The 24738-nt window shown below is 38.4% G+C and overlaps 1 long non-coding RNA gene across 1 annotated transcript in view; it reads left to right on the top strand.

Moving 5' to 3' along the window:
• LOC116664277 overlaps positions 1–24738 on the top strand; it is a 173342-nt gene that overhangs the window by 58935 nt on the left and 89669 nt on the right. The window lies entirely within an intron of this gene.

The following is a 24738-nucleotide window of genomic DNA, read 5'->3' as shown; positions in this document are numbered from 1 at the left end:
GTTCTGTATAATTTAATAATTGCATCCAATAAATGAAAGTGACACTGTGTAACTTGGACTTGGGAGTCTAAAATCGCAGAAAGATGCCAGGGAAGAATGTTCATGGTGAAAATTAGGGCCACTAGTCATTCATTGTTGAGCTTGGAGATTAGATGACAGTGCTGTGAATATAAATGAATCCTAGTCATGGAAGCATGCAACACCTTTTCTTTCCCCCAGCATAAATTAAACGCCAACATCCTAGTAACAAATCCCACAGTGTAGATTTAACCTTCACTCATTTTCTTTTACTCTCCATTTTTCCCCCTCTCCCAAGTATACCCTCCATTCCCTTTATTAAGATTTACTAATGGAAGTTCCATTTTGGAAGAGAGGGCTGTAAAGTATTCAGTTAAAAGAGAAGGTTGGAGATAGACAAACCTGTTTCAAACCTGGCTCTGCAATTTTCTGACTGTGTCCCTTTAAGTAAGTAACTGGACGAGGTTAGGTCCCAGTTTTCTCATATGAAGTGGGGATAATACTCACATGTGTCTTAGAAGATTGTGGTAGTATTACATGAAGTAACATACAGAACTTAGTCTCGCACAGAGTACTCAATGACAGCTGCTATGGTGGTGGTGGTGGTGGTGATGATGATGATGATGATGATGATGATGATGATAATAATAATGATTAGCTGTTACTTATCTTCACATTTGTAATTGTAGGTAATTTGGAATTAAAAGTCATTGGTCTTCAAACCTTAGGACCTACCTACCTGATGTAGTTGGAATGTTCCTAAAACCAGAAAGAATGAACAGAGCCACCAAAATGTAGCACACATAGTGGGCGGCAGAGATTGTCTATAAGATCCTTATAGAACGACTTAACTGATATTCCAAGTTAATAGATACCTCATTCGTTTAACCAACATGCCTGAGACCTACCATATACTAGACATTTTGCTGGCTCTGGGATCCATGCCCTGATATTTTTTCACAGTCCATTTTGCAAACAAAATTCACCCATTTGAATGGTTCCCAACTTATTTTTTCTCAGATAACTGGATAAATATATATATATGAGGTATCTGCTAACTCAGATATCAGTAAACTGTTCTTTCTCTCTCTCTCTCTCTACGTGTGTGTGTGTGTGTGTGTGTGTTTGTATTTGTATGTATGATATTGCTTGGATTTAGAGATCAAATTTAGAGATCCCCACTGGGCTTATATCTTTGCAGGTGGGAAAGCCTCAGTCACCAAAAAAATGAAGCTCATGAGTATGGTGGCCACTGTGAACAAGTCTGGCATCTCTCCAGGAAAGAGGCCTGGGAGCTCCCCTGCTGACCTCCTCAGAAATGTGTGGTCTCACACTGGGGTTACCATGCTTGCATCCTCTGGGGACACACAGATGTGGCTGGGCTGGGATGAGTTGCCTTGCTCTCTCCGTGTGCTGAGTGTCTCGTATTGCAGAGAGAAGGAGCTGGTGAAGGATTCATTAGCCTGCGTGCAGCCGAACAGCCGGCTGTAGCTTCACTGCAATAAAGCGTTAAGAGTTAATCTCCTTCATCTGTTTTCGTTTTGCTAATCCTCTACATCAGGCACCAAAAACTGAATTTGTTAATTAAGTGTCCCACTCTCTAAAGGAAGGCACTTGGAAAATGGAAAAATGTTCATTAGCAGCAGGGAGACAAAAAAAGAAGCCAGAGAGTAATTCGAATCTTGAAACTTCTGCTGTTGGAATAACAATATAAAGAGCAGAGATGGCCATAAAATAGTCTGTTCTTGGCATTGCTTAATTGGCCTATTTATTTTTCTGTCTCTGAAGCCGTCTTTAGTGACACCTACTGATAAGAGCCAATCGGAACCATAGCCGAATTCCTTCGGGCTGGACCTGCCAACAAACTGCTCAGCCCTCCAGATGTTGCTGGTTTGTGAGAAATGAGAACTCCATAAACCAGGCTCACCCTTCCTCCTGGGGTGAACGCAAAGACAGGCAGATATGGAAAATCACTGCTCAGCACCATGAACAATGCACTCCAATGAGGGGTTGGGCCAGTTCTTATTTGTCTTGGTGAGACAGACAGCCATGGAGCCTAATGCAAGAATTTTAGCTGGCACCAGTTCAAACTGTGACTATACATTGAAATCGCTCAACAAAAGGAGGCCTTTTAGCTAGAAAAAGCCCAACAGTGGGTTTAAACAAATAGCTAGGGGAACTTACAGAGAGGGTTAAAGATGGATCACACGTAATTTTCTTAAGCTGAACATTTCTCCACCTTTTGTCTTTTTCAGATTCCATTCTTTTGTGTTATGTAACAAATTAGAAAGATGCTGCAGTAAACAGCCTGATGGCACATCCTAACCACCAATGAAAAACATTCAGTGAGCACTCACAGTTCTGGGAATAGAACAAAGTGAGCTAAAGTGAGTCCGTTCTTGTCCTCCAGACCGGAGTGTCCCAATCTTTCTTAGTACAGGACACACTTGTGACCTTGCTGTGAAACAAGAAGAAAATATATCATGCTCCTTTTTTTCCTGAGCCAGTCCCTTGGCCAGCTGTCTGTCCTTCCAAATCTGTCTCCACCCACATTGTACACACTCATGTACCCACAAATGCCCGATGTAAGGAGACCCCATTTCTCTCATGATATAATCCCCAAATAAGCCTTTTGGCTAGCTTAGATTTGATTAGTGTAATGGATGGTAATCAATTAAATGTTTATTTATGATATTTGATATATTAACTCAATCTCACATATATACTTACAATCACATCTTATATACAAAGTAATGTTATTTTAGAACCGATTTTTTTGAGTTCACCACTGACATGGTAATTTTTGCTTGAACTCTTTGCATGTATCTTAGAGACAGCCAGCATGTAGCAGAGGCTTTGTCTTCAGCAGAGCTGTTTTTTAATTTTACCTAATACGGTTTTCTAGTCTGTTGCCATCACTTCTGTTTCATGTTTTGAATCTGAGTGTGTAATACAGTACTGCAAATTTTATCCCAGCTGCATGTACCCATTTGCATAGTATTAGGATTTTTGAAAAATCACCCTGTGGTCCCACAATAGAACCACTTAAGTGAACCTTGAAAGTCTCATTAACATGAGAACCAACATGTAGAATTGTCAAATATCCAGGAGTAATGACTAAATCTGTGGTCATTTTTTTTTTCTTTTTAAAAAGCTGCTCGTATCAGATGACTTCTACAAGCTTCCAAAATTAACATTGATTGGACCTGTTTCAGCCTAATGAATCTCCATCCAGTGGTGTTTGTTATGCAGAATTAAGTAATCGAGAAAGCATTCCCATGATATGGTACTTGGCAAATATTCCATATAAGGTGACTCTTCATAAGAGAGAAAATTTGGGGGAAATCTTTGCCTAATAATCAAGCATATTCAGAGTATTCAGATATTACTTTATGTGTCATCTCTTCTTCCTGTCATGGCTGCCATCATGTCTGCATCCCAACTCCCTACTCAGAAGTTGGCAGAAAGAAATACTACTCTCTGAGGATGCCTTCATGCCTCACAGAGTTAGGAGGTACTAGTGCAGAAACGATGCTTTAGATGCTCACTGCCTAAGATAGATTACAGTTTCCCCAGGTAATTTCATATTGGGACAGATGTAGAATGCAACAAATAAGCAATAATGTGAGTTTAAAGTGGTAAGCCTACTAATCTAAAAAAACCTATATTTAGAGGACTTGCTTAATGAAGTGTTTCTGGTTTCAGGTGGGTGAATGTCTGAGTAGGTTATCAGAACAAGGGAGAAGCATTATCTCCTTTTTTGTTTAACCCTGGAGGACTTCGTTGGGGGAAGAGGAATTTTGGAGTCTTTGACTTGAGAAGTCAGACTGGGTAAATTGTTATAGAGTAGGTCCCTAGTAGGCAGTATTTGTGAATCGTTAAGGGAAAGTTCAAGTGGACTAATAAGCAAACAAAGCAGAGGTTGTGGAGAGAAGAAGGAGCACTGATAAATTGGGCTTGGTAGTTAGTAGGCACTTCAACCTAATGGGGAAGAAAATGGGAAACTTTATTGGCTCAGAAAAGAAGAGAAAGTGATTTTTATACTGATAGTTAAGAAGAAAGATGTCTTTTGTAATAGAATGTGACACTGATGGAAGGTGAATGCTGGAGGAAGACCTGAGGGAGTAGAGAATAGTCATCCAACTTGGAAAGAGGTGATGAGACAGGATGTCAAGGATTCAGAGTAAGGTTTTCCCCCCAAATTTTGGGTACAAGGATAGAAGACATGATTTTGAGTGGTATTTATGGTATGAAATTAGGTTATGCTTTTCACATACTTGTGTGACTAGGTTCATTTGAATTAGTTCTATTTGTGAGATTAGATGCTCAAGTCATAGAATGTAGTCAGACATTGGCTGTTAATCATTTTGTTAGTCATAAGGCTCTTAGGACATACTTGATGAATATTTGTTAAGCCTAATTTTATGCTTGACTCTATACAATGAATAAACGGACCCAAATATCATATGTGGGAATCAAGTATTGGTGGTGTTGATTAATGTGTTTAGGAAACTTCCTGTTCCCTGCACTTGAATTTTCCACATTTGTATATCTTCCATGGTACTTCCCTGCCCAGCAGGTGTCTTCCATCTGTGAAAGTCCTGGAGGATGCAGCTCCCATTCCTATCCTATACACCCAAACCTCGTTAAATATATCATTTGTGTTGTATCACCAGTTCTGAGCACTTAGGTATACCAAAAACTTTGTCCACATTAGATTTGATGTATGACTCACAATAACTGCAGAAGGTGACCACTGCTATTACAGATAAGGAAATCAGGGCATGTAGAAGTTGGACAGCTTGTCTAAGTTTACACTACTAGCGTGTAGAACTGGGAAGTGGAACCCAGTTCATTCCAAAGTTGATGTTCTCCAACCTCAGAACCTCGGCTACTTCTGTAGTTTATATATGAGTTAACTTTTTAAAACAAGCACTCAATTAATATGAGCTTTTACAGAAGAGGAAAAAATTAGAAAAGTAGAAACATTTCTTTCTAATTGCTATTTTATATTGTTCTTATTTTATGTAGCAATGTTATCTATTTTTCAGAGAAGCAGTTTGATGAGAGGAAAAAGCCCAGGTTCTGGCCTAAGACTGACTTGAATTTTAACCCTGCCCCTAAAACTTACCAGATTAGTAACACTGGGAAATACTTAACCTCCAAATATGTACTCATAAAATGGAGATGACGATATTCACCTTACAAGGACATGATTTAAAAAAAAAAAAAGGCTAGTTGAAAGGTAAAACAAGAAAACAGTTGAAAATAACTGATAGATTTGGCCACGGAGGGAAAAGTAATGATTCTCAGGTTTTGAACTTACATGACTGGAAAATGTTTGAAAAACTACCAGAAATAGAGAAATCAGGAGGGAAGGGAGGATGACACATTGAGATACAAAAAATACACGTGTGGAGGTGGACTACTAAGCAGATGAAAATGACCATTAAGCTTTGCAAAGGTGTCAGAATTATAGATTTATCTGTGTAGAGTTAATGGTTAAATTCAGTGGCGTAGCTAAGATTTGTAGAGTTTGAGGATTAAAATGGAAACAAGAACTGAATTTTGGAGTTTGTGTCAGTTGAGGGAACAGAAGAAAGAGGAGCTAGAGAAGGAGACAGAGAAGTGGTTGGATTAAAAAAGGAGGAAGCAGAATATTGAGTGATTGAGTGCTGTGAAAGCAAAGGAGGATGTGGATTTAAGGAGGTTTGAGTCAGCTACATCAAATGACAGAGGGTCAGGGAGAATGAGTGAAGTCCAGGGTCCTGGCTATTAAAGTCATCGTGGGCAGTGGCCTTGAATAAGATGAAGAAGAAAACTCAGCCAAGTGCTAGCAGCTCTTAGGAAGATGAGAGTCTATTGGGAGATGGGAAGGGAAGGGGCTGGGATAAGTGGACAGGGTGTACTTCCATAACAGAGTTCGCTGAGTGACTGTGGAACCAAATCTTGCTCTGAAGTTCTAGCCAGAGAGGTGAAGAGAACTGGAATCCACTACAAGTAGAAGCAGCCCTGTCTGAGGACTGTGAGAGAAATGATCTCTGATAAAGGAATTAACATGAGACAGAGGAACAACTTTAGGAAAAATGTGGATGGCCAGTGGAGTCGGGGCTCTACAGGAAGCGATGATCAAGTTTGGTAGGGGGTTGGATATGGAGGAACTGGCTAGAGGAAATATGAGGCCAAGCTTCATAGAGCCCATGGTGAAGGAGGAGGTGACAGTGAAGGTCACCCAGGAGACAGGTGTGGATAACAGGTGTGAAGGAGGCAGGGCTTGGCATCTAGCTGAGGGCATGCCTTTGGGAAAGAGTGCCAGTGTGACTTGTCCTGATATTATGAGAGTTTGAGGCAGCCTTATTCTGCAAACTCATTTCCCAGGCTATTAAGTCTTTCTGTAAATGGCTTTTTCCCTGATTTCCAAGGCACAGCAAATGGGGGAGGGAATGATAGTTGTATATGTTGCTACAAATTTTTCCTTTTTACTGGACATACGATTTAAAATGGCTCTTGAAGGACATTTGCTGGAAAATGGGTTAGGAGGTTATTTGAATAACTTTTGGGATTTTGGCTCTGGGGTTAAAAAGGAAGAGACTAAGAAAAATAGGACTGCAAAAGATTTGACAAAACTTGGAGGCAGACTGCATATGAAGAATGAAGAAGCCAGAGAGATGCATGACTATTACAGAGTTATAATTTTGGAAGACTAGTTAGAGGATATCGTTGAATGAAATAGGTAAGGTAAAAGAATTTAGAGAGACAGAGAGAGAGAGGGAAAGGTAATTAAGAATTTGGGGGGCATTTCCTTTTCAATAGCAGAACAACATGTTTTATAACAGTTTTCATAATGTAAACATCACCTTCACAATTTTTGTCCCATATCTGCATACCATCTGTACTCTTATCTACTTAGCATTTATTTGATCAACATTTTTTAATCCTAAATAGTTCCCATCCATGGAATCTTAAGCTTGATGCACAGTTTACATGTATTCCTAAAATTCATGGGAAAAACCTAGGAATATTAAAGATGTTTGTATACAACCTTTGGAAAATATCATTTTATCAGGCTGGAGAGAAGTTTGACAGAGCGCCTTAGGACTGAGCGACGGTTCTTCCATGAGAACTTATAAACCCCCTAACAGAGTCATATAGAAGAAAAGGGTCTGTAAATAAACTTTACATGGATTTCCAAGGCAGTGATCAATGAGAAGTGGGTTATTGGAATGTGAAATGGTCCAAGGATCTGCAGGGATAAGAGGGTGTGTTTGAGGGGATCAACTTTATCTGGAGACATTTGTGGGAATGTTTTTAGGAGAGTGATAGAAAAACAGAAACCAGATCATGGTAAACAAAGAGGAATGGACAAAGTGACCAAACTGTAGAACTAGACTACCCGTCCCAGGTGAGCTCTGAAGGTTAGTTTGCAAGGTCAGAAATATTTAACTTTCAGTGTTATTGTGAGGATTAATTGAATAATACACAAAGTTCTATGCACAGTGCCTGGCACATAGTTACCAGTAAATGACAGATGGTGAAAAAAGGGTGATAGTAATGATAAAGTTATATAGCCTTTTAAGAAATAGACATACATGAATAGCTGTACTAGGCCCAAGAAGGAAGAGCTGGAGAAACTGCTGCCAGGGAGGGGATACAGGGCTTAGAATCCTTTAGGGAGAAGAGAAGAGACTCACAACTGGAGCGGCGGTGGAGATCAGTGCTTCTGCAGATGCAGGCACCATCGCCTTCAGAACAGCAGGGAGGAGAGGAAAGAGGTGAGATAAGTACTCTGTTGAAATGAGAGTAGGAACAGCTCGGGGGACAGTGCTTGGGGTTCTTCTCTGTGAGGGAGCTTGGAGAGCGATAGGATGAGGCTTTGGTGGAGCAGGAATGGAGCTTGGGCGCTCTAAAGACTCTGAATATATTCTTTAGGGAATGGAACTAGGCTGGTGTCTTAAAATTCTGCACTGGACTCAGATTTAGTAATTTGAAACTAGTATAGTGTGTTAAGACATTGAAAAGCAAGGATGATAATCTCAAATATAGGCCTATTTTAAAACTTACAAAAAACCATGAACTCTTAAGGATGGGGATGTATTTCAGCTCAAATCTCAAGGAATTTATGGTTTTAACTTTCAGAAAAACACCTAACAGTAACCTTGATGCAGTTAAGAATACATATATTTGCTGGGGTCAGAAATCTGGGTTATATACCTCAGAATCACCCAGACTCCCAGAATGTGACTTAACACTCCAGAATCTGAGAAGTCTTCACATCACTGGGCAAACAGAAACAGGCTCTGCCCTCCGTGTCTTTTGAGTGAAAGTTCTCAGTGGCTGGTTCCGGTTTCTCAAGTGTCCAAAACTCTCTGACTGTTAAACCTTGGGGATGGGTTCCTTCAAGGTCAGTCACTACATTTTCATTCCAGAGATTTTCTTGTTCTTGAAAATGACCAGGCAAAGGGAGGGGCCTCTGACCTGGAGCATCTTTTCCTTTGGCCCAGGCACCCGTCAGCCCATCATTTTGATTCCTGCTCCGTAGCCACGAAGACAAGGATGATGGATCTCCTTTTGGAACACAAAGCCATTTGCTTGGAAAAACATCTAGTTTAGACAAACAATAAAAGCAGCCCGAGTGGGCCTTGGCTGCTCTCCTGGTGTTACGCTCATGCACATGCCTCTGGTGCTTGGCAGAGAGTGTTTTCTGGTTGCACAAAACAGCAGACAACCCTTTGGGAATACTCATCCCCATCCCTGTTGTTCAAAAACATAACTTGGAATTTAAGTTATTAGCCCAAAACAAGATGCAAATTTGACTCTCGTAATCTCAATGTCTAGGTATTGTAAAGAAGGATTTTTTTTCTTTTAATCTACTGATCTCTAGAGGAAAGAAGGCCGGGAGAGAGGATGGAACAGATGCTGTGTAAACACAGCTCTTTTCTGTTGAAAGATGTATCAACTCCACCACGCCACCTCTACCAATCCCCGGCTGTTGGAAATCATGTCTCCTCTCCTCTCAACTCCTGCTACACTTTGTTTCTTTTTACAGGGCATTTATCAGATTCTGTCTAGTATTGTAATTACTCGTGTTCATGTCTTGATTTTCATACTGGCATGGACTGTCTGATTTAACTTTGTTTTCTCCACAAATTCTACATGAATATTTTAATAGTCTATTCCCATGTAACCGCCTATTTTGATAGACATTCTTTTATTCAGACATTCGCTGAACACTTGAGTATACGTTGGTTCCTGAAAATAAGCTAATATTTTTGATCATTGTGCTAAGGACTCTATGCTTGTTTATCTCATCACAAAGTAATAACTATTATTTTCATCCTCTAAGTGAAGAAACAGAGGCATAGAGAGAACAGAAGCAATTTTCCAAGGGCCGTGCAACCTGTGGATTGGCTGAGCCAAGATTCCAACCCACTCAGGCCCAGAGCCAATGTTCTTAACCACCAGGCCTTACTGCCTGTAGGTGTTGACTCCAGAACTAGGATTAGGTAAGCAAAGATGAAAAACATCTGGCCCCTAAATCAAGTATTTCACATTCTAGTAGAAAAGACAGACCTGTAAGAACGTCTTACGAATATAGACTGATTGGCTGTGGTGATGGTGCTGTGGAGAAAGGACCAAAGCCCAGGAAAAGGGCTGCCTCCAGGTTGCAGGGTCCTCAGGAGAGGGCTTAGGGGGAATATGGATTTCCTTCACCTGCCAGGACCTGTCTCAGCATCAGCAGTAACTCTCTTGGTAGGAAGGTTGAGTGGATAAGTAGATTTTTTAAAGACCATTTTTGAATTCACTCCCTTTGCTGCAAAAGAGGAACTGAAATAAAGAACTTAAGTGATTGGCTCCATGCACACGACTAATTAATTGCCCACTCAAGACAGAACAGAAAGGGTAACTATCAAAATCTTGTTGCAGATCTGTGTTTTTCCTGAAGATTCATTTAGAAGAAAAAGCTGCCAGAAAAACTTTAAAAAGAGAGAGTAAAGAAGATGTAAGAAATGATCATGTGTTATGAGGTGTAGAAAAATCAATGAAGAAACAAAAACGTCTAGAACCACAAATGTTGCACTGGTATTTCTGACTTTGAAGAAAAGTATAAAAATAAGACTCGCCCCCTTTCCCTCATTTTCCTCTGCCACCCTCCCCCTCCTACACACAACATCTCTAGATGCTTCTGACAGAACTGGGAAGCTGTTAGGCTTGGTGTCTGTGCTCTGGACCCCAAATACAGTCTGCCTCATTGCTAGTTTTCCAAGGGGATGTAAATCCAAGTGCTTATTGTTCTTTTACAAGCTTACCTCAGGTTTTCACTGTCTACTTCTGTTAAAACAGGTGCTATTTGGCCAGGCAGAATATTACAAAAACCGGTTCATTCTCTAGTGATTTAAGTTACAACCACTTAGGTACATTTCCCTGACCTCCCCATGCTCTAGGTTAATTTTAACCTCTGCCTTTTTCCCCCTGTTATTCTGTCTCCCTGGATTTCCCCCTCATTTCCACTCATTTAATTCTTCGCTCCTTGCAATACAGGGTAGGAATTCTACCTGTCCCATGAAGTGTGCCTGAATTACTGTTCCAAAGTGGGTTCCAGAGAACATGATTCCCTGAGGAGTTTCCTGAAAGCTGGGCTCTGGGATCAGAGGAGCTTGGAAAATGTCTCTTATACTTAAATACTACCTCTTATCGGATCTATAGAATTTATAATCTGTATCTCAAATTTGAACATTCATTCATTGTGCATGTAAGATTAAATATCTGTTACGAATTAAACATACACATTGCTGATCCCTGGAGTTAAAATTGTTTCCTCATCATAAGTAAGTCTGGCCTATTTACCCAGATTTCATACTCTTGGAAAGTCAGAACAGGTCTTATTTTGTATTATACTATTTTTAACACTGAGTACATTTCTGTGGAAATAGTGGAGTCTTGATAAACAATTGTTGGTTAGTTTGTCGGTTAAGTAAGTAAATGTGCGTTAAATTTATCAGTGAAAATTGATTGTATCCTATTCCTGACAGCTGCTCTTCAGAGAGCACACCATTGACGGCACTTGTGGTGTTTCTAATAACAAAACCCTTCATAGAACGTGTGAGGTATATTTGCATATTGTGACTGGCCCAAATAGCAATGGCTGACGTAAGAAAAATACCAATTTTCCAATTTTGGAGTGTCCACCAGAATGCACAGCTGACAGGGAAAAACACCACAGTTACCCCCTTTTCATCCTCCTCTACAGAAATCCATCTGTCACTCTTGTCAGCGTATAATCACATATGACACAGTTGAGTTCATTGGCTGAATTTGGATTGTTCTCATTAAATTCCTAAATCGTGGAATATTTTTGTCTAAAAGGCATCTTCTGGTGAAGACAGTGCAGAAGACACTGCGAAGTGAACCATACCATTCTCCCGTCCCCAGGATGTCTGCCTAGGAACCGGATCCACACCCGGTGATTAATACCGTCTGTCCAACACATTCCTTGTTGGGAGGCTGGGTGTCAGGAGAGAAGGATTTATTATGCCCTGAGATGTTCATGAACACACTCCAGGGACAGATGTGGTAAAGGCAGGACTGAAAACGCTTGGTGAGAGTATCCCAGTTATTCTGTAAGGAACTTGTCAAACTTTAAGTGAAGCAGAAGGTTTTTATGGTTTCCACCCTGCTTTCCTTAAGTGGCATGTCAGTTATGTTACTGGAGTTAATGCTTCCAAATTTGAATGCTTGAGTGCAGCTCTGTCTTTAAGTATTTGTCAGGAAAAAAAAAAGAATAAGAAAAAGGCCATTTGAGGCTTGGCAGAACCTTCATATACAAGGTTCAAGAAAAGAAAGTATTTCTGCATTGCACTACTGAGAAGCTGAAAGGACCTGCGGAAGACCTTTCAAACCAATCATAAATTGGAATTCAAACCATTGAAGAATTACTACAGAATCTTGATTCAGAGCCCACTTGAATCTAGCGTTTCCCTTACCATGGCCTTTCTCAGTGTGTCCCTTCACACCGTATAGATGGTTCTTTCTGTATGAGAAAGGTGCCTGATGCTTCCTGTTGCTGTCGACTGGAGAATTAAAAGCAAAAATTGCCCCACATTTCAAGCATGCACTATGCAGGCAGGTTGGGAGGAGGACTTTCTGTCAGTAGAGCCCGTTAAACAGTAGGGTGTGCTGCTAAGAATGGAGTTGAGGGAGGGAGGCTGTGAGTTGCCTGCTCAGGGAGACTTGGACTGGAATAGACCTATTACTGGTCCTCATCACCTGAAGTGCTCTGCTTTCTCCTCAGCTGTCTCAGCCCCTCTGTCAAGGATAGTTCAAGCCCTCAGTGAACCTTCCTAGACTACCAGCTCTAATGGCAGTATAAAGGAAGCAAGGATGGGGTTGGGCGTTTCCACTGTGTTAATCTTTGATAAATCCATTGAGAACAAGGTCCATGCTGCAGCAGAGACAGTTTCCCCCGAATTGTGGCCCTTTAACCACCTGCATCAGCATCACCTGAGAAGCCTTTAAAATGCATATTCCCAGGCCCCGTGCCAAACCTTCAGAATCAGCATCTCAGGGAGCAGGCCTGGGAACATGCATTTAAATAGATTCCCCACAGGCTTTTGATACCCTCTGAGCTTCTAACTTAGGGACTTGAATTACCTGTTCCCCTTGTAGTTGCAATTGTTTGGTGCTTCTGAAAATGAGGCAAAGGGAAACGGAGGAGGTGGTGGAGGAGCAGATGGAGACTAGACCCACCAGAATGGGGGCTCTGTGGTCGTCAACCGTGTGGCTTAGAGAGGGGCTGTGGGGAAGGGATTACACACTTGGGGCCTGTGTGTGTATTTTATTTGGACCACACGGCATTTAATATTTGAAAAAGTAGGAATGCCTTCATGTGGGTTGTCTTCTTCCCCACAGCCGCACCCCTGCCTGCTCCCCCCTTGCCTCTGAAGGCGTTTGATCACCATCTTCCAGGGAGGGTGGCAGATCTAATGTCAAATGGCCTATTGTCTCCTTGTCTTTAAATCATGAAATATAAACTTGTTCATAAAAGTTGGTCCTCAGGAGAGTAACAGGCTTTTTTCTTTGATTTGTCTTCAAGCTGAAGTTACCTTTGTTTTCTTGACTTGCTGGAAGGCACTGATGAAAAAGTACCTAGCAAAGTGTTTTTGTGCAGTGCATGTCTTAATAAATAATTTTTGCATGAACAAAAGAGTAATGTGATACAGCTGACAGTTTCGTTTGGGGCTGTTTTCTCTTATCCTCCCATTCCCTGAGCCCTTCCAGACTTCAGCCTCCCCAAAGTGGCGGAGGATGCCAACGACCTGGGTCTTTCATTCACCTGTTTCGAGTGGGACAGGTGCAGCCCAGATCTTTCTCCAACTTTGTTTCAAATTCTCTGTGAAATAAAGGCACAGCTCTCAGGTCTGTCGGAGAGGCCTTTATATACTGTTCATTCCTGAATGTTTTCACGTAAACATTTTAATTTGCGGCAAATCTGTTTGTTTGTTGTGTTTGTCAAGTTAATGTAAACTGTAGTCCATTAGGCCTTGAGATGAGTCTACTAAATATTTTCAGATGTTTTTTATTTTCTCAGCTAAGAGCTGGATTTGAACCAGAGCTCAGGGGTGAAAGGGCAACGTGTAATATACTGAGACATGAAGTTCGACATATGAAATAAAATAATGTAATGTTTTTAATATTTAAGATGAAAAAAGCAGCAATAAAACATTGTGGAAGGAGGAAAACATGAATACCTGTATATTTTAATTTTAAATGCCTGCAGATGTTGAATTTTAATCAGAGCATGTCAGATTCTGACTCTGACAAAGGCAAAAATGTGAGATCTGTTTTCTTGAATTGCTTCCACATTTCATGCTTCAGATTTTTATTACATATAGCACTGCATCATCATATATTTATGTAAAGTGCCAGCATCCATTGACTTAGCTTGTGCATGATGGTTAACATATAAAACTGTATGCAGTAAAGGAAAGGCCCCTTCTCTCTCTCCCCGGCATAGATTCTCTCTGTGACCTTGTGGTAAGGAAGGCATTTAACCCCTCTGTGTTTCAGTTTCCATAATCTCAAAATAAGAACCACCACTCTTTTTTCTTCTTAAACTCCATGGGTATTGCAAGGCTTATTTGAAATAGTGATTGATCTATATATATATTGTACAACATAACAGTATCATACATATGTATGTGCGTGTATATGTATTTCCTTAGATTGAAAAAGCAAAAAACCAGACAGGTATGTATTAAAATTTAAAGTAAAGATACTTTTAGATTTTATGCATATTTGTGAAATAGTTTTTATTTCTGTATTTTCTACATGATATTTCTTAAAGCAGTGTGAAAGTCAATGACCTTAAATTTCACACTATAATTCTACTACTAAACAATGGATTTATATATACATAATATAGTTTAAAGAAATATCTATAAGTTCCTATTATATGTTTCTTTAAACAGCTTGAATGTTACAGGTAGGGAAAGGAGAAACTGTTGATTTGGTAGAAGATATTCAATGTAAGGTCAGTCCTCATCTGGCTTCTTGCTACTAGGGTCTTTAAGGCTGTATGATTCTAGTGGGGAGGTATAGCTCAAGTGGTAGAGTGCATGTCTAGCATGCATGATGTCCTGGGTTCAATCCCCAATATCTCTTCTAAAAATAAATAAACAAGTAAACCTAATTACCTTGCCCCCCCAATAAAAAAAATTAAAAATTAAAAATTGAACAGTTTAAAAAAATTGCAAAAAAAAAAAGGCTACATGACTCTATATTTCTGGTCCTGTTAAATCTTCTTATGGTCTCTTTTCACTTTGGGGATCCTCCTCTTGCCTTCTAAGGGGGTCTGTGTTGAATTGTAGGAAATAGTCATCCATCAAATGGCATGTGCATATCAAGGCTCAACTCTGCCTTCAACAAGCCCCCTTGATTCTTCCGATATAAGATTCATTTCTCCCTTATCATTGTTCCCTTAAGCTTCTGCAGCTCCATTCCTGTGCTTCACAGGAACATAGGATCCTAGGCTGAAAGGTACTTGAGAAGTAATGAGTCCAAGCTCTCAACCCCCATCTAATGATCTCTTCATTTGTTCATGCATGCATTTATTCATCTAATATTGGCACTCTGGCCACTGAAACATAGTAGACATAACATTAAAAAATTTTTGCAGAGAAGCCACACCTTCATGAAGATGGAGAGCAAAGAATCCCACTCTCAATTGGCCCCTAGGCAACCCAGGTCTATCTTTTCACACATCCTTGGTCAGCTTACTCTTCCTTTCTCTATTGGGGCTAAACCAGTCTTTGATTATGCTTATCAAAATTTGTATTCCCATGCCCACTGCCATGTTACTTTTTCAGGAGTTTGAATAGTGATCCTTGGTGATTTAATTATGTCAATAAATGAGCCATGGCAATTTCATGAAGATCATTGGTGTTATGTAACCACATTATCTTACAAGTGAAAAAAAACTGAAGTCTAAAGGAGTTATATGACTTGCACGGTCACATGGCTGGTTTAGGGGTTGACCCTGGAGGAGGCTGTAGACAATCTTATGTCCATTAGGCCATTCTGATTGCATAAATGTGCCCCACTGTAAAACACTGCCATAGAGAATATCAACTTTTTGTAATAGATCAAGGGCTGTGACTAACTTAGAGTATACACACTCACTAAGGATTGCTTCTGTCTGTGCCCCCTGTCTTTCCCGATGCAGTTCGTTATAAATAAAATGTCAAATGTTTACAGTGCTCTTAGGCTTAAAAGTAGAGAACAAAGAAAGATATAGAAGTTAATGTAAAGAAAGACTCTAAAGCAGTAACAGAAAATATCTTCTACCTTGAGGACCAATTTTCCTATCATATTTCTGAATTTCATATCATGATTCCTGAAACTCTACTGAAGTGTCTGTTACATGAATTACATGTACATGAATTAATGATTAAAAGCAAATCTGAGGCCATCCCCTTCCATCCAAGATGGAATATCAAAGACTAGTTTTACTGTCCTCCCCGAAGCAACCAACAAAGGGACACAAAGGATGAGAACACAACATCGTAAGCTTGGGGCTTCTCCCTAAATCATTCATAGCTGTCACCATGTTTGTTTCAGTGACAGTGATAATTACACAATCTTTTTCTCAACTGTTTCGCTCTATAAATATTTCTTCAATCAGATTCACTAAGTTTGCTGTGTGACACCCCGAAGTCTCTTGGCAGCCAAGTAAAGCAGATGCAGAGTTGAATTCATCATTAATCTCTGGGTCTGTCTGTCACACTTTAAAAAAAGACTTGCGGTACTGTCTGCGTGTCCTGAAATGGATATACAAAAATACACAGAAGTGTCACATTTATTAACTATTACTAATCTTTTAGTGCTCAGAAGTATACTACACAAAATTTTTTCCTCAGTCACTTGTTTTCTAAAAGTAACTTTCTTAGGATACTTAACTTGGATAAATCTTAACGCTCTGTTACCTTCAACTATTAAAAAAGATTAGTAGAATGCAGAGTGGTTTGCTTGTTCTTCGGAAGAGCTTCTTTCCTTGGCTCACGACTGGTTCTTCAATGGACAGCAGAAGCCGTGCTGTGGCTGGAGAAGTGACCTAAGACTTAGCATCAGGTGTGAACCAGGCATACTGCTCATGTATCCACGGGTGGGAAAGCGCCCACAAACAGCTGGCCTCTAAGGGTCTCGGAAAAGAGCCCTCTCTACTGGTGGTGTGATAAAATCTCACCTCCCCACACCCAGGACCCTTGTGTTTCGAGACTCATGGTTCCCAGAAGTCAACTGAGCTTCTGATCCAGAAGCTGCCTTTCCAGAAGTGGGTGAGGGAAATGGCCCAGGATTTTGAAACTGACTGGATGCTAGTGAAACGTACCAGGTGGGTTTACTTGAAGGTCCTCATCTGTGTCCCATCCATGCTAAGAGAGATACCATCAGGCCCAAAGATACCCAGCTGCCTTGCTGGATAGAGGGAAAGAGAACTTAAATGGAGGCAACCTTTAAGGTGTTTGTATTCTGTAAAATACTTTGGTTTAATTTATGACTTTTCTGTAAGACATTGTTTATAATATGTTGTATTTGTACTTAAGTCATTCCATCTTACTCAGGATGCATGCGAAAAGTGTTCACAGCCCTCAGTGATGTGAGCACTGTTGTTCAGCAGTGACAAGTTGCTGATACCAGAAGGGATGGGTGATATTTCTTGCTTCTCATAATGGATGCATCTTCTGTATGTTAAGCGCTTGTTGGGTAGCTATTAAGGTACTAAAATTGACAGGTATGTATAGGTTTCTTTTGCAAGAAAACTGCTTATGACTTAAAAAATACCAAAAAAAGTGATTAGTAAATTATTTCAAAAATATTTTTATTTATAAAAGGTAGCATCCATAGAATTAAAAAATAAGAAATTATTTCCTTAAAGCCTTCTTTAAAAAAAAATTTAACCTGTTGGGGGAAATGTATGATTGGGATAACTCATTCTTCACTGACATTTTCTTCATATTTACTCATACTCTTCTTAAATCTGGGATCAAAGTTGATTTAAAGTTTATATGGTTGTTACTTCAGAGTTTATCCTTCTCATGACTTTTTTTAACTTTTAATTTTCAAATAATTATAGAGTCACAAATTGCAAAAGTAGCACAGAGAGGTCCCCTGTACCCTTTACCATAGTTTCCCCCATTGGTCGGATCTAATATAAGTACAAGCAAAATACCAAAAGCAGCAATTTGACACTGATACATGTGAGCATAGTTCTGGGCATTTTATCACATATGTGGATTTGTGTAACCAGCACCACAGTAAAGATACTATTACACCACAATAAAAAATCTCATCACATCCCCTTTCCTCCTCTCCCTCTACCATCCCTAACCCAGGCCACCACTAATTGTTCTTCTATCTCTATAATTTTATCATTTGAGAGTGTTATGTAAATAGAACCATATAAAATGCAATCTTTGGAGATTGTCTCTTTTTTTCACTCAGCATAATGACCTTGAGATCCATGCAAGTTGTTGTGTACATCAGTAGTTTTTTTCCTTTTTATTACTGAATAGTACTCTGTGGCATGGATGTATCATAGTTTAGCCATCCATCTATTGAAAGATATTTTGACTATTACAAATAACTGTGCTATGAACAGTCATATATCGATTTTGGTGCAGATACAGGTTTTCATTTCTCTGGAATAAATGTTCAGGAGTGAAATTTCTGACGTATATGGGAAGTATATGTTTAGTTCTTATAGAAATTTCCAAACTATATCTTAGCAGATATGTATTAAGAGATCTACTTTCTCTCCAGCATTTGGCATTGTCATTACCTTTAATTTTAGCTGTTCTAATAGATGTACAGTGATATCTCATTACAATCTTAATTTTCATTTCCCTAATGACCAGTAATAAACATTTTTCATGTATATGTATTCACTATTGCTGCGTCCTCTTCAATGAACTTTCTCTTTATGACTTTTGCCCATTTTCTAATTGGATTGATTTTTTATTGTTGAGTTTGGGAGTTCTTTATATATTCTAATCCTTTGTCAGATACATTATTTGCATATTTTCTCCTAGTCTGTAGCTTGTCTTTTTATCCTCTTAACAGGGTCTTTTGGTGAACAGATACTTTAATTTTGATGAAATCTAATTTACTAATTTTTTTCTTTAATGGGTCATGCTGTTGGTATTATGTCTAAAAGCTCTTCATCAAGTCCGCCATCAAGAAGATTTTATCCTATGTTATCTTTGAAAAGTGTTATAGTTTTATGTTTTATATTTAATTTTATGATCCATTTTGAGTTAATTTTCATGTAACATTTGTGGTTTTGGTTGATATTTATTTCTTTGCCTACAGATATTCAATTGCTCTAGCACCATTTATTGAAAAGACAGTCATTCCTCCATCGAATTGCTTTTGCATCTTTGTCAATAATCAGTTGGCTATTCTTGTACAAGTCTATTTCTGGGTTCTCTATTCTGTTCCATTAACCTGTGTATCTGTGCTTCTTTCAATACCACATAGTGTTTATTATAGCTATATAATAATTCTTAAGATCAGGTAAAGTGATTCTTTTCTCTTTATTCTTCTTTTGCAAAATTGTTTTAGCTATTAAGTTTCTTTAGCTTTCTATGTAAAGTTCAGAATAATATTGTCTGTATCAACAAAATTTTTTTGACCAAGATCTTCATAGGGATTGCATTAAACATATATTAATTTGGGGAGAATTAACATCTTTACTATACTGAGTTTTCCAATCTACAAACAAGGAATATTTCTCCACTTACTTAGATCTTCTTTGATTTCTCTCAGTTTTCAGCATATAATTCCTATACCTATTTTGTTAGACTTAGAAACCTAGAAGTCCATTTGTTTTGAGTGACTATAAATGGTATTGTATTTTTAATTTTGGTGTCTATGTGTTCATTGCTAATGTACAGAGATACAATTAATTTTTATTTATCTTGTATCTTGCCTCATTTCTGAACTTTCTCATTAGAGTATTTTCTTAAAAAGTTTCGTTTGAATTTTCTATGTAGACAATCATGTCTTCTGGAAATAGGGGAAGTATTATTTTTGCCTTTTATATCTGTGTGCTTTTTATTTTCTTTTATTGCCTATTGCACTGTAAAGAACTTCTAGCACTGTGGTGAATAAGTGACAAGAGCAGACATCCTTCCTTTTTCCCCAGTCTTAGGAGGAAAGCATTCTGTCCTGTAACATTAAGCATAATTTTAGCTGTAGGCTTTTTGATAGATGCTCTTTCTCAAATTGAGGGTGTTCCCTCTGTTATTTTCCTGAAAATTTTTATCATGTATAGGTATTGAATTTTGTCAAATGCTTTTTTGGCACTTGTTGATATTATCATGGGAGTTTTCCTCTTAGCCTGTTAATATGGTGGATTACACTGATTGATTTTCAAATAATGAACCAGCCTTACATTCCTGGATAAACCCCATTTGGCATTGGTGTATAATCCTTTTCATATGTTGCTCAATTATCTTTGCTAATATTTTAAGAATGTTGGCATCTATACTCATGAGGGATATTGATCTATTATTTTTTGTTTTGTTTTGTTTTTTGGACCATTTTTATTTGTTTTTGGTTTCAAGGTACTAAAGAGTTCATTGAATGAATTCAGGAGAACTCCTTTTATTTTTGGAAGATTGTGTAGAATGGATGTTAATTATTATTTAAATATTGAGTAGAATTCTACTGTGAAACCATCTGGACCTGGAAGTTTGTTTGGGGGGAGTTTTAAAACTATGAACTCAGTTTCTTTAAAAGTTACAGGTTTATTCAAATTATCTATTTCCTCTCGGCAAGCTGTGATAGTTTGTACTTTTCTAGCACATTTTAACTTAAGTTGGCACACTTTATCTAAATTTATTTGTATAGAGTTGTTCATAGTATTCCCTTATCAGGGTCTGTATTGATGACCTTTATTTCATTTTTGAGCTTTGTAAATATATCTTCTCTCCTTTTTTCTTTGTCAATCTTACTAGTGGTTTACCAGTTTTATGATATTTTTGAAGGACCAGCTTTGTTGATTTTTTTCACTATTGCTTTTCTTTTTTCAGTTTCATTGATATGTTATCCTTCCAATTTCCTCCTTCTTCAACTTTGATTTCTCTCTAATTTTTATCTTCTAACTTTTTGCTCCCTATTTTCTCAACTCTTCTAATTTTTTCCACCTCTTTTTCTTTCTTTTGGATGATTGAATATTTTTCTCAATCCTTCTTTCTTTGCTAATTTGGAGATGATATTTCATGTTTCAATTCTTTCATTAGTTACCCCAGAGATTTTTAACCTTAATTTTTAACTTATAAGACATTTACTTTAGTCAGTATTTTAGTATCTTCCTGAATAATACAAGAATCTTGTAATACTTTATCTCTTGATGTTATTTTATCTTCCAACAACAAATACTATTGTAATAATACATTTTTGTGCTCTCTTTTGTATAACCCTAAATGATCCTATTTCCATTGTTTAATATTCCCAACATTTGTTTCGGTTCACCCATTTATTGACTACTTTCTTTGCTGTTTATTTTTTTCTCGCGTCTAAGGCCTTTTATCTAGGAGTGCTATCACTCTGCTGGGGATACATCTTTAGAATATCCTCTAATTAAGGGACTCTGGTATCAGACTTCCTCAGTCTTAATTTTTAAATATTCGTTTACTTTATCTTCATCTTGAAAGACAATTTCACGGAAATAAAATTCTAAGTTGAAACTTTTTTTTCAGGACTTTGAATATATTTAATCTGTGGCTTCCATTATTGTTATGGGGAAGTCATCTGCCAGTCTATTTATTATTCCTTTGAAAGAACTCCATGTGTTTCCCTGGCTACTTTTAAGACTTTCTGTATGCAATATCTGTCATTAACGTATATGCCCCTAACAAAATAGTCTCAAAATATACCAAGCAACAAATGACAGAACTGCAGAGAGAAATCAGTGAGCACTTTCAGCTGGAGGTTTTAATATATCCTTTTTAGGAAATGATAGATCAAGATAGTTAACAAATAAGCACAGCTTTTTTGAAATTCCAAAACAATACAATTAGTAAATGTTAGCTCCTAGATAATATATATGTGTATATCATATGTACATATGTGTATTTTATATGTATGTATGTAATATATGTATATGTCATACATATATGTAGTCTATCCCAGCAAATAGATAATACTTGTTTTCAAGCATACATTGCTGCATTTATGGAAGTATACTTTATATTAAATCATTAAAAAGCCTCAGTAAATCAATATTATATGGACTGTTTTCTCAATACTGCAGTAAAATTAGAAATTAGGAACAAAAGACAAGCTTAAAACCCCCTTAAATTTCAAAATTAAATAACAGAAAACTAGTTAACTCCTGGGAATGGGGAAAGTAGTTCTTTTCTTTCTTCTTGCTTGTAGTTTATCCTTTTCTCTCTTCTTGCTTGTAGTTTATCCTTTTCTCACAAGATTTCTCATCTCTACGTGGTCTAGCCAGGAGCACAGTCTTAAACAGCAAGTGCTGTTGTCATTGGCATGAGGCTGCTTTAGTGGCAGATGACAAAAATAAGGATAATAATTCTTTACAGTTTGCTTGGGACAATGCTGGCTTATATTTATTGTCCCAGAATACATATTAATAAGTACCCATTTTCCCTGTCAAAAATGTCCTAGTTTGGTCACTCTAGTTAAAGCTGACTCCCTTTTTTTAGGTTCTTGCTAGTTATTCAAGAGATTCATATGACTGGAGACCCCATGCAGTTCTATTTGGGGTGGATATTTGCAACTACTTCCACAGCATGTAGGAATACACCTGTCTGTCTTCAGTTTCTCGGTACTCAGTTCCCCTGTCCCTCTAGCTACTTTTATTTTAAAAGACCCAAGACAACCCTTTGTAGCTTGCTGTCACATGTGGTTCACCTTTGGTTCATGAGAAACATTCATGTATGTTTTTTCCCAACAAACTCTAGGACTATATACTAATTCACAGGCAGCTATCTCCATCCCATTGCTAAGGAGTTATTTTAACGCTCTCAATGTGTGCTAGTTCTTCTGTGTTTCCCCAAGTAAAGAATGTATGCAAAGCTCTCTGAGTAATCCCATGACAGTCCATCCTCACAAGACTGGAGGTAAAGGAGGAGGCACTTCCTAACCCTGGTGCAACAGCAGCTCTCTACAGTGGTATCATCCTGAAAACCCTCTTCATTACCCCCACCCCTTCATGTCTTTAATGTGATTGAAGGCAAATGACCTTTGGCAAGTGACCTAGAATTATAAAACTGGTACTTGACCATTTCATTTATAAAATCAATAATTGTGGAAGCCTGTCTCATACTCATTCTGAATCTATGCTATTGATGCCTCAATCAAACTGATACATTGAGATCATCATTTTAGCAGACTGTTACCTACAGTATATTTTTCAATAAAAAAATAATATTCATTGTAACCAAACAGGATCATCCTAGACATACTTCTTTATGATCTGTTTGTTACCATTAATAACATTTTCCAAACAAATATTATCTAAATCAATACATACTTTCATCCAATATATACTCTCACTCTCCTAAAACATCAGTCTGAGTAACCCAGTCAATTCAAAAGTAATAATAACTTTTTTTTTTCTCTTTAACAAGGACTCTACTGAGGCTCAGCGAAGCCACACAGGAGAATTTCGTGCAGGTCCATACATGTCTGTGGCATATTTCACAGAGAGGTGCCTCAAAAAAAAAAAAATCTCATTTCCATTACTGAGGGGATGGTGGTGGTGGCAGTGGCGGAGGTTATTTTTCTTAGCACCCAGAGGAGCCAGCTGCTCTGCTCTGACTCCCCCAACTTCTGGCTTAGTACTATGCTGAACTATTCAAGGGTGGGACAGGGGAACGGTGTGAGGAAAGACAGCAGTGGGACCCAACAAGCAACAGGACACGGCTTTGTCACTGTTAGAAAATGACTCGATGTTTTTACCTCAGAATAAAGCCACACCTGTTTCTACTGAGAAGAAAACAGACTTAGGGAACAAAATCTTGCCCTGATAAACCACCCAGTGGAAATTTTTATTATTTTCTTGCTGAGTTGTCTTCTCTCGCCACCGTCATCATCTGCAGTACAGACAGTGTGTTTTGAAAGAATGCATATCAGGTTTCGTATTCTAAAACCAAGTTAGAGAGGTGTGCTTTGGAAATTTCAAAATGAAGACCTAGAACCGATGCCAAATCAATGAGACAAGAAATGTATTTAGTTACATTTAGTTACATTAGATCATCTAGCCCACCCCGCCCGGTCACGCACACACCCCAAATATCACTCAGTCTGTTTCCTCGTTCTGTCATATTTCCTAGCAACCATTTGCTCCAAAACCATGTCTAAAAGCCACCCTCCATGATACAAAGTCCGACTTGAAGAAAGCTATTCTACTTGCTCATTTTACAGTACCAAGTTTGTGTGCAATCAGGAATGCCTTGTGGAGTTTTCTCTCTTTGCTCACTAGGTCTAGAAATAAAAGATGGTATATTCTTACCTTTCTTGTTAGCTTTCCATCTTCCCAGTTCCCCTCATGAGACTTTTGTTTCACATCCTTTGTCCTTTCTGAAACCAGGTTTGCCCCTCCTTCAGGGGCTCTCCGAAGGCCTTTCTATCAAGCTTAGCTTTGCTTATGTAACATGTGTGTGAGCTGGTGAATTACGCCATAATGAATCAACCCCATGTTTTCATCAAATAGCTAATTTGATCTACCTCTAGTCATTCTCCTTGTGAGCTGACTCTGTGCAAGGGATAATACGGGACCAGACTGCAACCGAATGTCAGGGCATCCTGACCAGCTGAGAAGAGGCGCATCCAGCTTACTCCTTCCGTAGATTATAGATTAGCCACAAGTGGTCTCCTGTCTGATAGGCCTGTGAGCTGGGTTTAGCCCAAATTCCTCAAAAAGGTTTCATTTTTGTTCCTTTGTTTTGTTTTTTTGGTAGATCAGAAAATAATTTAGTTTGATCTTCACCTAAAGTATTTTAGGAACTTAAGAGTATGGAAAATACTGAATGCCAGTCAATATACCTGCTTTTAACATAGGCTTTGTAATTTTATAGTTTTGCAAATCACTGGCTTTGCCTCTTTTTTTAAAAAAAGTGAAGCTGTGGTCGGTGACCAGCTACTTTATACACGATTTTAATGCCTTTTTAAAGTGAGTTCCTTGTAATACTGGTTCCC

The sequence above is a fragment of the Camelus ferus genome, chromosome 6, assembly GCF_009834535.1.
Source record: "Camelus ferus isolate YT-003-E chromosome 6, BCGSAC_Cfer_1.0, whole genome shotgun sequence".
Taxonomy (NCBI): Eukaryota; Metazoa; Chordata; class Mammalia; order Artiodactyla; family Camelidae; genus Camelus; species Camelus ferus.
Note: the sequence above shows the minus strand (reverse complement) of the source record. Positions and strands in the feature narration are given on the sequence as shown.